Source organism: Acomys minous, assembly GCF_964271855.1.
Source record: "Acomys minous genome assembly, chromosome: 3".
NCBI lineage: Eukaryota > Metazoa > Chordata > Mammalia > Rodentia > Muridae > Acomys > Acomys minous.
Window position 1 is genome coordinate 45,387,931 of NC_140485.1, and position 15,112 is coordinate 45,403,042.

A 15,112-nucleotide genomic window follows, 5' to 3' on the forward strand; every position below is an offset into this window, starting at 1 on the left:
GGCCTGAACTCACTTTGTAGACCAGGGTGGCCTCGAACTCACAGAGATCCACCTGCCTCAGCCTCCTGAGTGCTGGGATTAAAGGGCATGTGCCACCACACCTGGAGGCAAATCTGATTTTTTTTTTTTTTTAGGATCTGGACCCAGTGGTCATCCACATAAACCCTTCATCAGAGCCTAGGGCCTTACCTGGATCTGTCCAACAACAAGAGGATTAACGTCTACATCACCTCAGAGGTGTCCCATGGGTGAGGGCTCGATGCTCAACTTCAGAAGGTTCTCCTGGCTGAACACAATGGTGGGCTAGCAGTACAGTTCTCAAACCTGAGTTCTCCTTCCAGTAACCCTTATGAGGCTGGAGACTTCATAGTCTCTGCTCTTTACTGTATCTCTGGCTAGACCTGAGAGGCACAGCTTTGTCTTTTGAGTAAATAAATGGATAAACAGATGAGGTCAGCCTTAACTTAGACTCACAGATAACTACAGCCCAGCCTGGCCCTCCTGACTGTTTCCTCGGTGGATATACACCGGCGAAGCTCAGCCCTGTATTTCCTCCCTGCAGTGCTCTTGGGTCTCCATTCTGGAACTCCTGGAGTCAGCCACCCCCACTCACATTGCCGTAAAGACAAGGCATAGTCTAACTCAGTTTAGTGGAGGGGAAGCAACCAAAGGTTTCTTTAAACTGATGGCTCAGCAGTTCAGGAGTTGTTGCTGGAGCTGGGTCTCTAAGACTCACATCCTGCAGCTCTTGATGGCCTGTACTCCAGTTCCAGGGGATCTGATGCCCTCTTCTGGCCTCTGAGGGAACCTCACACACACACACACACACACACACACACACACACACACACACACACACACACACGTGCACGCATGTGCATGCATGCACGCACACACACACATACACTACATATATATATATATATATATATATATATATATATACATCTTCTATTAAAAATAAAACACTATTATTTCTGAAACATTCTTGGCATATGCATGGTCTTTAAAATAGACCAAATAAGTTGCTCTCATTGAATGAAAACTGAAGTATTATTTGGACCCAGGTTATATGAATCTGTGGGGTCTCTGAAGTTTTCACAGCCTTGAGCTACCACACGTTTGTTAGTTACAGCTGACTGATGTGTACCAATGCAAATGCTTATTTTTAATTGGCATGCATTATCTTTTTTTTTAACGGTTGCCTAGCAAACTACTACAAATTTAGCATCTTAATAGAATGGAAATGTATTATTTCATATTCTTTGTGGGTCAGGGCATCTGGGTACCCATTAACTGGATCTTCTTCTCTGAGTCTTAGTTGAATCTAAGGGACTACCCCTCACTGCTGTCTTGTCTGAGACTGAGGTTCTGAAGCAGGTAAGTGTCCTGGGACTCTACATGGCTTGGGCTGTACACTTCTCTCTTCTAATAATGCACTTAGCAACCAGATGGCAAACTATGGGCTCCCCTCCCTCCCCCCCCACAAGCATACACACACACTAGTAAGGGCCAACAGGTAACCGAACTTCAAACAATGGAATAAGTTTCTCCTACCTTTGACAAGCACCCAAAACTCTTCTCTCATGGAGAGTTTTTATTCAAATACATTTCAGAACATAACAGGTACAGAAGGTGGGGGCTGACTCCACCTAGACTGGTTTGGGGTGCATGCTCAGCAAGGCAAATCTTGAGAAAACTTCTTAGGGGAAACCTCTATTCCTATGCATAATTAGGCATGCACATGACTGATTAAAATAAGGAGCATCATGGGATGTGTTCCCAGTAACGAAAAGCTTACACAATCCAATCCTGTCAGTCAAAACAGAGAACCATCTACTCTATACTCTTTAGCAATGAAAGTGTGTGTCTTCTTGAATCCTGTCAAATGAAACCAAAAAAGAAATATTGGGACCCTTGAGCACTGTCACTCACACATGACGGTCCCCTGTCATTCAGGATAATCTGGTTCTTCTTGATCTGCACTGTAGCTCTGATTGATACTTTCCCATTAGTGTGTACCTAGAGCTGGAAACACCCAGCACAGACCTCAACCACCAGTAACAGTTCCTTGTCCAGGTTCACTGCCAAGGGTAGGCTGCATCTTGTAGCTGTAGGACTGAGGTCCCTGCTTTTTTGCTGTTGGCTGTGGGTTGTTCTCAGGTTTTAGCCTTGTCATGTGTTCCCCTCCATGCCTTTTCCAATCTTTTTTTTAATGTATATGTGGGGAGGTTGGTGTTAATGTGTATATATGAGTGTAGGTGCCCATCACATCCAGAAGAGGGTGTCAGATCCCCCTGGAGCTAGAGTTGTAGGTAGTTATGAGTCACCCGAAGTGGGTGCTGGGAGTGAAACTCTAGTCCTCTCCAAGAGCAGCCACTGAGAGATCTCCTCAGTTCCCTTCCCCCTCCGCTTCTAACAACCTGTTTCTCAGAGGCCAGTGGCAGCTTTTCTATTCCAAATCTCTCCCTTTAAGGGTTTGCTTGATTAGCTCAGACCTATTTGAGATAAGCTTCTTTTTGATTACCCTGTCTCAAAGATTTAATTACAGCTGCTAAATCCCTTCCCTCACCCGTGCCCTCTACTGTCACCCAATCATGAAAATGAAACCCATTGTCTCTGTAGTGGGGCCACACACAGGGAAGGAACTCTGTAGAGCTGTCCACTGTGGGGCAGGAATCGCCATCACACTTAAATGAACTTTAGGAATCCTCTCGCTCTCCTCTGAAAGACTTTGCATCTATCAGAGAAAGCTGATGTCCTCCGTCCTGATTGCTCGCCTGTGCACGTATTCGCTCTTTGAATTTACCTTGAACCTTCAGAACCTTGGGCTGGCTCCCTCGTTAAGTTGAATAAACCCTTAACATCTTGTACATTTTGCATTTTTTATGCATTATAATTTTACTTTTTAAAAATACCACCCTTCAACATCAACTTTCATATGAATATTTATCTCATAACTTTTCTTACAAAGAATGGATGGATCTGTTGCTTACCTTTCGATGTGCACAGCAAAAGGGCTTTTCCCATACATTGCTCCAAAGAAGCATTTGGCTTGTAGCTCTCAAGCCTTTGGGCTATTTGCTGCTTGGAAGTGATGAGGAGGCTGCCTTTCATTGGTCCCCTCCTTGGGAGCTTGATGCTGACAGCCAGTAAGTCAGAGGATCTCAAACAACCACCTTGCTTCACCATCCTAGGTTAATTCCCTTGTTACAAACAGAAAACATCAAAGGTCCCCGATGGCATTTTCTCTTGGAATAGTGGCATTACAGGGTTTTGTAATCAGAGTGGGTATGGGGCTTTCCTGCTCTCCATATTCAAAATAATGCCCTTTGGGAGGCACTGTTCATGCCTTCCTAGAAACAAATGTCAATAAAATTAGGTGTTGTTAACCTGTGCTGGCATTGAGCCTGACAGGCTCTGGCTTTAGTCAGTGTCTCCATCCCAGCCAGAGAGGGAAGAGGGAAGGGAGAAGGGCCATTACAGGAGCTCAGACTGTCTCTGCCTCCATCCTCCGTCAAGCTCTGTGAAGACAGGGCCAGGTTCTCACAGTGAAGACAGCTCATGTGCAGCCCACTCAGGATCACTTTCCTAAGCAAAACAACACCATGCTCCTTTCAGAGAAGCAAATGAAAGCTTAATACCAGTTAAATAATACATAATAGTAAGATCGTTATCCTGTCTTCTCCCAGCCGGCTAACTTCGTAATGTGTAAATGCTTATGGGGAGTATGAAATCAAAGGACATAAACTCCTCTAAAGAGGGAAGGAAGGAATCTGATCGGAGAGCCTGCAGCATGTGGGCCACAGAAATTGCTTTCTGCACCTCAACCACCCTGCCATCCCTTTTCCTTTAGGAGCCAGGCTGACAGACTGAGCAACACTCTTTCCTGTCCACGTTTAAAGGCATGTTTCTGCTCCTTACACCTGGCTCCCCACCTTACTTCCCACCCTGCCTTCTGCCACCTCCCTCTCAGGCCTCCTCTTGAACCTTTGCAGCCTTCTCCTCCAAAGCCATTAGCAAATATTGAGCATGCTGCTGCAAGGCGTGCCCAGCAGAGACAGAAAACCTACAGGACCGCTTTTTCTTTGTTTCTCATTACCACCTGTAAAGGACGAGGCAACAAACTGAAATAGAAAGGGTGTTAAAAAGGGATCAGCAAGGGACCGGTGTGTGTGATGTGTGTGTGTGTGTGTGTGTGTATAGAGGGTGATGGTTTGCAAACTCTAAAAGGCAATCAAGTGGAGGTATGCAAATCTCCCACATTGCTTCTGAACCCACCATGGTTGTCCACAGCCAGCTCTATTGATTATGATTGGGTAATTTATTTGTTAGTGTTTCTGCTAATGGATATTTTAGGACCATCTTCTGCTCTTAGTGTATCTAACACCTATTGATCCGATCATTGGCTTATTGGTTATCTACTTTGCTGCTAAATGATTCTCTATGATTGCTTTCTTTATTACGCATTCTTATTCCAGGAGCAGCTTCTATTGCATCCCATTACACTAATGGAAATTATTGACATGGAAATTGCCAGGCACTGAGCTCAGGAATTCCAAGACGCACAACCACGCTGCCTTTCTTCAAGATGTAGATGCTCCTGAATAATGAGCAGTAAATGTTGATACGTTAGTGAAATTAGTTAATTGATGTAAATCAAAGAGAAAGAACCAGAAACATTTTCTGAAAGCAGACACAAAACATTTTGCATAGCTACGTATACTTTGGGAGAAATGAATACAGTGAGCTTTGTGTTTGAGTTGCCATTGAACACTGCTTGGAAACCTTCCTTAAACACAAATGCTTCTTATGATAGTGCTGTGAAAAGCTGGGCAGCAAGTAGAAAAGGTAGCCCCCAGGCTGGCTCAAATCTGTGTTGTACCACCCATTGTTGGCCACTAACCACCTGTGGCAATTGAGGTCTTAAAGTATAGCTAGCCCAAATGAAATGCACTGTTACTATACAGTGCACATTACACTGGGGAGGCCTGGTTTTAAAAAATGTACAACATTTCAATGTTTTTCTTGATTACATGTGAAATAAAACTTTGACTAATCAATACTAAAATACATTAGTAAAATTACTTTTTTTTAAAGTTACATTTGGGGTTCATATTAAAGTTCTATACCACTACATATATTTCACATTGGATTTCTGTAACGTGAGCATTGACCTCACTCAAATTCTTAGTGCATAGTTTCTAACATGTCATTGACAACATGAGAGTGACTAGCCACATGTTGAAATATAATTTTAGGGGCTGGAGAGAGGGCTCAGAGGTTAAGAGCACTGGCTGCTCTTCCAAAGGTCCTGAGTTCAATTCCTAGCAACCACATGGAGGCTCACAACCATCTCTAGTGAGGTCTGGTGCCCTCTTCTGTTTTACAAGCCTACATGTAGGCAGAACACTGTATACAGAATAAATAAATAAATAAATCTTTTTTTAAAAAAAAAGAAACACAAATTTTAAAGATAAATAAGGAGCTGGAGATATGGCTAGGTACTTAAGATTACATAATGCTCTAGCACTGGATCTGAATTCCGTTCCCAATTACTCATGTCAGATGCCTCACAACGACCTGCAAGTCCAGGTCCAGGGCACCCAGCATCCTTTTCTGGGTTCCAGGGGTACCTACACCCACACATGCTCAGAACAGCATCTGTATACATATCATTAAAAGAGAAAAAGAAGTGCAACAGAACACTCCACTTCTCAGTTACACAAGCCCCACTTCAGGTGATGTAGTTTGCTCATGACTATTTGAAAAATCTGATATCTAAAATACTCCAAAATCTAAATCGAATGGAAAATTCCACATTTGACATCATATGATGTGTCATAATCAAAACATAGGCGCTTTAAAATGACTGTTTACAATCCAGGCTTATGTGTGAGTTATGTGGGGCACATGGAAAAACTTCACATTCAGGCTTGTTCCGTCCCCAATATATCCCAGTGTAGATATAAAAATATTCCAATATCTGAAACACTGTGGGTATTTGGCCTACAGGCATACGTGGGTAGTGGCTACCAGATTCTACAAAGACGGAAGGCATATCACCCTCGGATGCTCTGCTTAGAAGAGCCAGCTGTGTACATCACCAGGAAGCACTAGAACAGAGAACAGTCCCCATTGTCCCTGATAAAGTGGCCTGAGAGTAAAGCCAATCAGAGGTAAAAGTGTGCAGGCAATGACACGTGACAAGTGGGGATCGATATTCGACTGGATTTTTGTCCTTGGGGGCTGTAATCTCAAATTGTTGCTGAGAACCCGGTGACATTTAGGGTAACCACCTAATTTTGATGAATAGAAAAGATGAAAATTAGCCAGGTGCAGTGGCTCATGCCTGTAACCCCAGCACTCAGGGAGGCAGAGGCAGGCGAATCTCTGTGAGTTCAAGGCCAGCCTAGTCTATAAAGTGAGTCCACGACAGCCAAGGCTACACAAAGAAATCCTATCTTGAAAAAAAAACCAAAACCAAACCAAACAAACAAACAAAAATCAGGCAGGAAAAATTATAATAAATCAGAGAATACAGGAAATTCCCTTTCGGAATTTGGTTTGTGCGTGCGTGTCTGTGTCTGCATGTGTCTGTGTGTCTGTGAGCATTTCTGCTAGGCATGAGTGAGAGGTCCTACTCCAGCTTAACCCATTCAGAACCAAGAGCTTCCATGTCTGCTCCAGTCACATCTGAGTGGGACTATGCAGTCAAGAGGCAAAATTATCCCTCCGTTTCTTTCTTTGGTTTGGTGTTCTGCAACAGGACCTCTTTTTGGAGCTGGGCTGGCCTTGATTTTGCCATTCTCCTGCCTCCAACCCTTGAGTGTTGGAATTATAAGCACAGGCTAAGCCCACACCCTCAGCACAACCAGCCAAAATTATTCTTTCGTTTTGTTTTGTGATGGTGGGGATCAAACCCAGGGCCTTGTGAATGCGAGCCCAGTGCTCTACCACTGAGCTATAACCCCAGCTCCTTTCTTCATTATTAGGGGTAGAAGAAAGGGTATGGCTCTTTCCCCAGAGCCACAGAGAGCCTGGGTGTTGTTGGGGGAAAATGTGAGGAAGCAGTAGGCAAAGGGATAAAAGCCTAGTGTTCTTCATTTCTTTCACAAGCATACTTATTGTGTAGGGTGTGTGTGTGTGTGTGTGTGTGTGTGTGTGTGTGTGTGTGTGTGTGTGTCCAAACATGTTTATTTGAATGTATTAATGATAGAACGACAAGAGTACAAATGTCAGGGTTAGTCCTCACTGATGACCTGCATGGTGCTATATTGTCATTTCTCAGAGATATAAACTGAGGGTAGGGGCGGAGCTATCCATTCTTCAAGCTCATTAGCAAATTAATAGCTTAACTGAAACAGAAGCCTAGGTCTCTCAATCCCCTTCTGATTTCTATCAGTGTCTCTCCAGAGCAACTGGGCTGGAGCCATAGAGTATTTAGTACTTGGGTATAAACGGGTTAATACTGTAGGTTGGCATAAACTTGGGTATAAATGGGTTAATACTGTAGGTTGCTTCTTGGGCCATGAGATTTCACCTGAGTCTCCAGGGACTCTGCCTACAAAGGCAAGAATATTTATTTTATCTCTGATACATGGCACCCCACCATTCAGGCTCCTGATTCCTTATTTCTGAGGCTGTGGGCATCCTAGCTCTAAACTGTTTGCTGTCTGCCAGCTTAGCCTCACATGGCACGTTAGGGTAGAGTTTCCTTTTCTTTCTTTCTTTCTTTTTTTTTTTTTTAATTTGGGATTTTATTGAGCTGAATATAAAATGTGAATGTTTTCGTAAATGCTTAAACATCTTTAGGGAAGCTAATTTATAGGATTTAAATGTTCCTTTCTGGCAGTTTAAGCCAGATTCCTCAGTGGCAGGAGGGGGGGGGGTTAAGGTTGAGAAACAGGAAACTGCTTGCTTTCATTGTTCATACTCAACTATAAAAAATTAAATGGTCTCAAAAGTGCAAGCCTGGGTGAATGTTTGCATGATGTGCATCTGAACATGAGTGATGGCAAGGAGGAGAAAAACAGGATGTTTTCCCTGTGTCCCTTTCTCTGCTCCCTTCCACTGGGGCCTGACAGAGAACACCTGGACCTTGGAGGCGTCCCAGCCTGGTCTTCCAGTGGTAGGCACAATACTGGCACGTCTAAAAGTCATTTTTGCCGTAGCTTCCCTCCCAGCCCTTCCCTTGGGACTGCACCTCAGAGATGGTGTGGGCATGTGTGAAGAGCGTGCATTGAGCAATGGTTTGGTTGTGTAACAGCCTGGCTGCCCTCCTGGCAATGCTCTCCCACTGGGTTTATGCAGCCAAAGTATGGGGCAAGGTTCCATGCTATGGGTTTTTTTTTTTTCTTTTTGAGCTACTTTTTATTCCTATTTTCTATCTCCACCCTTGTTTTACAATCTTTTTTTTTTCTTCTCCAAATGATACCACATTCTGGCCAGAAGCCCTCCCTTTCCTCTTCTCTGTCTTCAGACTGAGCCAAGAGTGTTTAGATGAGTAGGTATCTAGTACCACAGAGGGACACTGTCTCACATCACCTGGAGCATTAGGTGCTCAAGATTCTCTTCCGTCCTTTAGTGCTTAGTGGGAATCATGTCCCTCTGGACATCCTGACCCAAATTTTTTTTTAATTAGCACCATCCTAACTTTCCGATCAGAACATCAGAAATTGTGGAGCCACAGAATTAACACAGCTACCAACATTTGAATAGATGATTGTGCTGGGCCAGGCCTCAGCTCACTCTCACCACAACCTTGAGAAAGCTGAAGCTCTGATAGATTCTGTAGTGTGGCCAGGGTACAGCCCTCATGAGCACTGTCCCCATGGTTTGGAAAAGAGCAATCTTGTTACCACACAAAGGAAGGCACTAACAAAGAGAAAGTAACTTGACAGTACTATTTTTTTTTTTTGAATGGCTGTGCCCGGACTCAAACCAGACTAGCAACACACTCAACAAATATGGCCTCTGCCTTTTATCCTTGATAAGCTATGACTGTATGTCAGCCTAGTGATGTGCACTTGGCTTCACATTCTGACGATACTAGAGAACTGAGAATACCCAGGAAAGGAGGAGGCTCAGGAAATATGCCCCTGTCAAGCTGATGATCTCCGATAGGGAGGAAACAAATGTCTCTCACACTCAGGGAGCAGAAACTCAGCTTTCCAGGTGGACCAAGATGGAGGAACAAGATGCTGTAGGTGGCCCTTCAGCCTACCAGAGACAAGAACGTAAGGTAAGCCAAGGAGGTGTACCTAAGTACATGAAATCATTTCTCTTAAAATTTGCTGCGTCCATCCAGAATGAGCACCATTGCACCAATAGGTGCCTGTGAAACCAGTGTCCTCACTCAATAAAGCTCTCCCTCTCTGTGTTGACTCCGATGTGAAAGCCCAAGCCAGACGGCATGGGGAGGAGCTAAACAACCCAGAATAAGGCACCTGAAGAAAGAAATCTCCATGCAGTGCTTGCTCCTAACCTTTCAAGTCATTTACAGCTCCTTGTGGTACTCCATTTTGTGTCTCCCCAATATCCAAGGTGATAATAGAGGTGAGCCCCTAGAGGAGTAATCAGAGTTGGATGAGGTCATCAGTGTCCCCTGCAGATGGAATGATGTCTACAAGAGCCAGCAGAGGGTCCTTTTGCTCTTCTCGGAGGACTCAGCAAAAGGCAGTTATGTACAAACCAGAGGAGAACCCTCACCTGGAACTAGTCACCACTTTGATCATGGATTTCACAGCCTCCAGAGTAGAGAACAAAGAAAGTTCTGTTGCTCAAGCCTTTTAGGTCATAGTGTTCTGTTACAGTGGCTAGAAACAGACTCATGTACACGTTCCCTCAGCTGCGACACCCAGACGTCAGGATCCAGATGAACAATTCCACTGTCCTAGCACACGGAATGCACAGCCCTGTTGTAATGGGTGGTTGTTTGAGAACCCACAGGTAACCTAACCCTTCTGCCACAGAACCTTGGCCAGCAAGGCTACACTATCTGGCATGGTGGCCCCTTTAGGAGGTAGCACATAGTAAGTCTTTAGGGCAGCAGTAGTGTGCCCTCAAAGGGGATGGTGAGACCAGACACCTTTCTCTTTCTCACTTCTGCTTCCTGTAATGAGATGAGGAGATCTGCTTCTCTGCCAGTTGACTACGGATGAGACCTTCCAAGCCCGGGAGGCATAGTGGCTCCCTGTCAGTTACTTCAGGCACTTCTCTGTGGATGGAGGCTAATACACACAGGAGAGACAGGGTAGCAAAGAACAACTTTGTCCATCCTGCAAAGATTTACTGAGCACAAATAAGGAGCTTTGTACTTTTCTGGCATCTCTCAGTGAACAAAGAAGATGGTGATTTCTGCCCTCATGGTGTTTATATGCTGCAGGAATAATATTGCATACATATACATATATACATATACTCCCATAGTGAGATGGAAGGCAGAGATGGGAGAATCACCTAGAAGTTTGGGATCTAATTAGCCTGGAGAAGACAGCATGGCAGAAACAAGAGATACTCTGCTTTAAGCCCAGAAGGCATTCTCTGACTTCCACAAGCACACTATGACTGGAGCACACCAACATTCACATAAATACAAATACACACACTGGTAAAAAAAAAAATAATAATTCTGGAAAGAGTATTCAAAATTGTTATTTTAGGTTATAGTTAGGAAAAATATTGTATACATATACAAATATGAAAGAAACAACAATTAATGAAAAAAGAGGACATGAATTTGAAAAAGTAAAGAGGGGTATTGGAAAGGCTTTGAAGAAGAAAAGGAAAGGGATAAAAGTTTTTAATAATAATCTTAGAAATAAAAAGAACAAATATTTTAAAAATACTGTTTTAAGCCAGGTGTGGTGGCACATGCCTGTAATCCTAGCACTCAGGGAGTCAGAGACAGGTGACTCTCTGTGAGTTCAAGGCCAGCCTGGTCTATAAAGCGAGTCCAGGATAGCCAACGGTACACAGAGAAACCGTGTCTAAAAAAAAAAAAAAAAAAAAAAAAAGCCAAAACAAAAAATGCTGTTTTAAAAATAATTTCAAGGATGTTTTCCTGGTTATTAGAGAAATATTTGGTTACTCAATACAATTTGAGGACTATAACAAGCACTTAAAACAGGAAAGCCCACAGGAGATGATAATTTTCATGCAGAAATAATGCATTAAAGCTATAATTGTGTTATAGTGTTACAGTTTCTCTTTCCTGACTTCCTTCATTTAGAGTTGTCACTAAGGTTTTCCCATATCCCTGACATGTGATTTTTAATGGCTTCATATTGTTCCGGTCTATAGCAATATCAGCTTCTTAGGCGTCCTGGAGATAGTTTGCATTCAGTTGACCGATTTGTCCTGAAAAGCAGTGTCTTGAGGAACAACAACTTTACACATACCTTTTTGACCATACCTCTGATTTTTGTCTTTGTAATCAGGGAAGTCCTACCCTGTGTTCACAGGGTCTGCAAGTGTTCAATGTTATCAGGCTGCTTTCCAGGACAGCAGCACCAACTTCCATCTCCACTGGTGTGTTCTATGAGACGTGCTCTCGGCAGTGTCCAGCCCAAGGGTGCTTCGGGGCTTTGCCACTTGGTTAGGTTGAAGAAGGGTATCACCTTTGGTGATTGATTCACTGTCGAGCTTCGTCACTAATTATCAGGATTTGCTTAAGCCTGAATAATCTAATCCTGGCTCGGAAGTTGGAAATGTTGTAATCCGCCATTGCTGTACACCTCAGTTTTCTCTTCTGTCTAATGGTGACATTAATTCTGATTTCATGGGTTATCGAGGGGGAGTTCACTTCATTTAAGCTCATGAATTATTAGGCTACCTGTCATAGAATCAATGGTAACTATGATTACAAATATGATTACTATGATTACAATTCAAAACGCGTTCCCACATGGATAGCTTCAGCCTTTGAAAACCATGCATTTCTTTTTCAACAATTTCATATATGTATACAGCGCATTCTGGTCAGAGTCACCCCAACTCCCTCTCTCCTGTCCTTCTACTCTGTCTGGAATACTTCTTCCCAACAGGCCCTTGTCCTGTTTTTTGCTTTGTTTTGTTTTGTTTTCTACCCGCTGGGTTTAATTAGAGATGCTTTTATGTGCATGGATGTGGTCTTATTTGCAGGACCAAAGGCACCTTTCCAATGTGGTTTTTCTTCTGTGGTTCAAGAAAACACAGATGATTTTTTTTTTTTTTTACTCCAAAACAGAAGGACAAAGAGACACATTGGCCAGGCACAGACCACACAACCCCTAGTGACTAACAGCACCATAGAGCTGCCATCAGAGATAATTAGACTGGTGGTGGCTGGGCTCAGCTGGGTGGTCACTCTATACTGTGGGGTCACATCCAAGCCACAAGTAAGTTTATAGCCATGTACTTTCACATATGTCGGCCGTCCACTGGGCCAAGCTAGTCACACATCACAGCCCAATATTACCTGATGTGTTTCCTCCTTTCCTCCTACAGTGTGGGGGGAGGAGTGGATATTTGCTGAACAGATGATCATAACAGGTGTCCTCTGCCCCTCATAAGGGCAGTTTGATAAGATGGAGGTGGTGGTGGTGGTGGGGTTGGGGACATGTTTGTGTGGGGGAAGGGTTCTAAACAGAAATGAGATTCTTCTTAATGTCTAAGACTCCACTTAAGAAATACTTGTACATTTTCTCCCTTTTTTTTTTTTTTAAAGTTTAGTTTTTTGAGACAGGGTTTCTCTGTGTAGCCTTGACTGTCCTGGACTCACTTTGTAGACCAGGCTGGCCCGAACTTACAGCGATCCACCTGCCTCTGCCTCCCAAGTGCTGGAATTAAAGGCATGCACCACCACCACCCAGCCATTTTCTCTTTTTTGAGCCTTAGTAAATACTGTTTTCCCTTGGCACTGATTTTAGGGTACAACACCACCAACAGGACCGCATAATTGGGGACAACAGCATCTTCTACAGCCACAGCCTCACACAACTCTTCCTGTGGGGTGTTTCAGCCCTTGCAGGATCCTCCAGGGGCTTTACTGCATTTTCCTCCACTAGAATAGCATGCTTCTAATTGTGATCTACCAAGCAGAGGCACAGCCATCACGGGAAACATGTCAGAGAGCTCACTGCTGTCTCCTTGAAAGAGGGGCAGAGACCAGCCTTGTGACAAGTTGCCCAGGAGGGCTGGCAAGAGAGGATGAGCATCTGAGGTCCAAACATGACTCATGGACTCCAAACTCACTTACAGAGGCTTCCGTTGAAATTAAATTGATTGAGAGCAAAGGGATTAGCACTGATCAGATGGGGCTGGAACGGGTCTCGCAAGAGGAAATGTATATTTTAGTGGCTTTAATGCTATATATGTAGCGGGCTTCCCCTCCAAGTGTCCTTGGAGACCAAGCATTTGGGACACAGATGGGAGAAGGACATTTCTCTTCTATGAGCTTGGTTGGCTCTGCAGACGGCTGGCGTATCACCACCAACATCACCCCTCTTTTGCAGGAGTGTGATGCCTTTTTAACAAATCCATCTGAAATTTTGATTATTCTCATTCGCTCGACCGCTTAGGCCTGCTGAAGAGCGCTCTGCCGCCTGGGCTCATCACTCTCTAAATGACAGGTGCCCTTGACATTATCCAAGGTGTTCTGTTTTACTCCAGGAAAAACAGTGTTCCAACTTCTTAAAATTACAAGCCAAGAGGAACTGTAGTATGTGAACTGCTCTAAATCCTTGGTTCTCAGAGATGCTCAACCTGTGGCACAATGGAGCATTAGTGGCTTCAGGACTTTTGGTTTTCAATGGTTGGTTGTTGGTTTGTTTGTTTGTTTGTTTAATACATGGGCATTTGAGTGTTTGTGGGGAGACATTTTGTAATTCTGTCTCAAGACTTTTATAATACTTTTCCAGACTTTTTGTTTGTTTGTTTGTTTGTTTTTGTTTTCGTTTTGTTTTGGTTTTTTGAGACAGAGTTTCTCTGTGTTATCTTGGCTGTCCTGAACTTGATTTGTAGACCAGGCTGGCCTTGAACTCACAGTTATCTGCTTCCCTCTGCCTCCCAAGTGTTAGGATGAAAGGTATGTCCCACGACTGCTTGGCCTTCCTCCTCCCCCCATTTCTCTTTACTTTACCATATTTTTCGGACCATAAGACACACTTCCCCCCAAAAGTGGTGGTGGGGAATTAGGGTGTGCCTTATGGTCCAATTGCTGTTTTCACTGTTTTTCTTGTTTTACTGCTCTAAAAACTGGTGCATCTTATGGTCAGGTGCAGCTTATAGTCTGAAAAATATGCTAATCTATGGGCAGATTGGCTGTCTCTGTTTTTCCCAAACAGGGTCTAGATAAACTTGCTTAATAATGAGCTGGAGAGATGGCTTAGCAGTTAAGAGCACTGATTGCTTTTCCAGAGAACCTCGGTTCAATTCTCAGCACTTACATGGCAGCTCACAACTGTCTATAATTCCAAGATCTGACACCCTCATATAGACACACATGCAGACAAAACACCAATGCACATAAAATAAAATAAATAAATTACTTTTAAAAACTTACTTAATAACAGTAGTTTTTTGGTTGTTTATTTGTTTTGTTTTTTCTAAGTCCCAGCATAGCTGATATTTGAGCATGTTGAAAGGCTGGCGTCAAGATTTGGACAATATTAAATGAACCTTCAGCCATATCCTGCTTCTGTGACCTGTAATAGACCATTTAATCTTCCCACATCTCAGTTCCTCTCAATGAAAATGAGGAGTCTCTGGAACCAACCTGTGGCAAATGAGACATTGGCCTGCCTGTTATACTCTGGTTGACTGGCCTGTGTGCTCATAGGCAGTGGGCATTGTCCTCACTGCTGCTGGGTTCCACCTTCAGCACCCCCTGTGGCCTTTAGTTTTGCTGCCTGAGGGTCTTACATAAAGTGGGAAAAGCAGGAAAGGGTAGAGATGTAACATTTCAGTCAACAAGGACTGGATTTCAAGGATAATGCCTTCCCCCTGCCCTGCTCACAGAAGGATGATCTTAGATGTGGCATCGCAATGCCCAGGGAGTGCACATCAGCACTGAGTGCCCACAGCACTAGCCAGCTCAGATCCATGCATCTTTCCTTGGCTTTCCCCCACT